Raw genomic sequence first — 3,289 nt, forward strand, 5'->3', positions numbered from 1 at the left:
CACAACCCATTTGTAAAATAAAAAATAACTAGTAATAACTAGTTTAGTTAAGGATCACATGTTCTACTACGAGATTTAGGAGATCCTGCAGTTTTAAAACGTATCATAAAACAAGGTTATCAAAACAAAGAAAAACATGTCATAATCAAATAAGGCTTAAGATCCTTCGCATTTCTGATTGGATAATAGTTACTGAGGCTCTGCAGCAAAACTAAGGGTTATTGATACTAAGTGGAACAACCATATATAAGACATCAATACAATTATTAAATAACTATAGTGATATGATTATTTGTTGAACAAAAAAATGATTATAGTAGTTATGTAGTCAAAAATAAACAAAAACTATAATGATATGAAACATAAAAGATGTTCAGTCTCTGCTGCTGTTAAAAAAAAACATAAAGATACACTAATATCCATTGCAACTAGGTAGTGAACCGCCCCGTGCGCAGAATGAAATGCTTAACAAATATATATTACCTACTTGTAATCATGTGTATTTTATTTTATTGTAGATTTTTTCAGTTATCATGCGGTTTAAATATCTTAGCTGATACCCTGAAATTTAATTAAAGGTCTTTAGGTTGTAAATACATGTATTATATATACATATTTTAAAAAATACATGTATTATACTTGTTTTTTAAAATACATGTATAATATTTGTTTTTTTAAAAGTACATGTAATATACATGTTTAACAGATACATGTAATATACATGTTTAACAGATACATGTAATATACATATTTACAAAATTAAATTATTATTGGACCGAACTAATGAGCCATCGAGATTTCAATTTAAATGTCACGACTGAAAAATACCAAACAAAAAAACTAATGAAGATCCTACTCTTGATCTCGCTTATTTGAGATAAAGATATCGCTTATCGGCAACAAAGTCATTTCTTTTATCACGATCTCGCTTATTTGAAAAAAAATAACTATTTTTATCGATCCAGTTTCTAATCAACAATGTCGACTTCTCCTCCAATCTTTAAAATCAGGTTTGAGATATTTAGATTCTTCAAGACTGCCCCTTCTCGCCACCAATTATCATCTCCACGATGATCGTTTTATGTCTAACATGCATTGGTTAGGTTAACTAAACTTAGAATTTGAGAAATTTGATTTATAGATACCTATGTTAATTACTTAAATATGTTTTATTTAGCATATGTATAAATCAATTTGGTGAACAAAGAGGTTACTTACATTAACCGAGAGAGAAACAATTTGGGATTGAAGTTGAGACTCGTGGATATATGCCAAAGAAGTCCGATATTAATTTGTTCCAACGTTGAAAATATTCGTCGGAAGGATCTGTACATATATGCTGAGTCAATCGACATAGAGGGTATATTTTGTATATACCATTCAGTTGCTTTAGAACTTAGCCTACGAAGCTATTATGTTTGGGGAAATTACACAATCCTGCTTAATAGTTTTGCTCTGGAAAACAAATTGGAGTGAGAGTCCACAACTAATTAGTGTTACAAAGGCAAGAGATGAGCGAGATGGATGTATTGTCTGTCGTCCTTTTTCACAAAAAAACAATATTCTCTGTCGTGATTATTGTCATCAAGAACTCAAACCAAACGGATGTTAATGGACTTCAATATTAATGGTTTCAAAGCCCAGATTGGCTTACTAATATACAGCCCCTGGTCAATATTTTAGGTACTTTGTAGGTATTTAAAAATCCAAACAAACTTAGTATAATTAGACGGGTGTTCGCTAATTAGAATAAGAAAAAAAATTCATTTCCAAACTAATAAATAAATATAATAAAATTTAGTACAAACTTCAGTAAAATATAGTTACCGAAAGTATGAAAAATGTTTACTGTCATTAAACCTTTGAAACATAAATTTCTTTTTCCACCGACAATATAGTAGATGTTATGAACCAGATTGTGGATGGCTCATAAGCAAGAGATTATGATTTGTAATCTTTTCATTTATCTATGATGATGTAATCTCCTATATAAGGAACCTCTATGTTATGAATAAAGATAAACTTTTCCATTACTTTCACAACACGTTATCAGCACGATTGATCTCTAAAACCCTAAGCTAAAATATCGACCATAAACCCTAAATCTCTCTCCATTGTTAAAACCCTAATATCTATCGATCACCTCTCTTTGATCATGACCCTGATCTGTATTTGACCACTGATCTCAACAAGATCGATCTGTGGACTGATCACTGCAAGTTTCAGTATGCCTCAACTATTCCAGATTGTACGATCAGCTTGTTCCAGTCTGTGATCAAACTGTTCCAGATCAACGAGTTCTTTGACTGCAATTACTAGCTCGCGTACCAACGATCCCGATCAGCTCAACCTAAGCTAAGTTTTCGATATCTATCTGAATCTCCATCGATCTCCCTCTCTATCGATAAACCCTAATCACTTTCGATCTCAACTTGTACCCGATCTCAGCTCACGGACTGCAAGGAAACAGTTTGGACCAGTCTGCGTAAGGTTTCAGTTTGTACCAGTCCACGTTAGCTCATTCTCTTGGTGGTCCATTCAACCCATCAAAGGTTTAAGGTATACCTAAACTCTAAGAACCCAGAATCGAATGAACTAATGTTCAAAGTGAAACCCTGAAATCTGTAAACCCTAAATTACGTGTGCATAGATTGTTTTATTTGATTGATTGAATGTTTCTTTGAGGTTTAAATCCGTGTGAGTCAGGATTGATAGTTTTTATAACCTGATTGAATGATTTGAGGTTTAATATTGCATGTTAGAATCTGTTATAATATAAACCCTAATTCGAATTGATAAACTCTAAAATAGAATCTGTGTATTGCATAATCCGAATTGAATGTTTTGAGGTTTCATATTATACTAGGTTAATAGTTTCATGATATAATCAACTGTTCTGAGGTTTAAGATTATTTCCTAGAAGCTGATTGATTGATAAAACCCTAATTTCGAATTGAAACCCTAAACCCTAATTTGCGTATTCCTAAAATCAGATTGGTTGATTCCATCAAGCTAATATCAGCCTTGAAACTGAATTTTATCAGCCTTGAAACTGATTAATAAAATTGATAGAATCAGCCTTGAAACTGATTGTTTTGGTTTTTCATGATTGAAACCCTATTTTTGGATCGAAACCCTAAATTGTGTAATGCTTGAATCCGTTTGATTATTTTTGATTATTGATCCAATTGCTAGTCTTGATAAAACCTAATTGAATCTGATTTTTAGTCTAGCTAAATCTCATACCTGAAACTGAGTGATTAATTGTTAAACCTTGATTGAATGTTTT

The sequence above is a fragment of the Brassica oleracea genome, unplaced genomic scaffold (genome assembly GCF_000695525.1).
Source record: "Brassica oleracea var. oleracea cultivar TO1000 unplaced genomic scaffold, BOL UnpScaffold00641, whole genome shotgun sequence".
In the NCBI taxonomy this organism is placed as follows: domain Eukaryota; kingdom Viridiplantae; phylum Streptophyta; class Magnoliopsida; order Brassicales; family Brassicaceae; genus Brassica; species Brassica oleracea.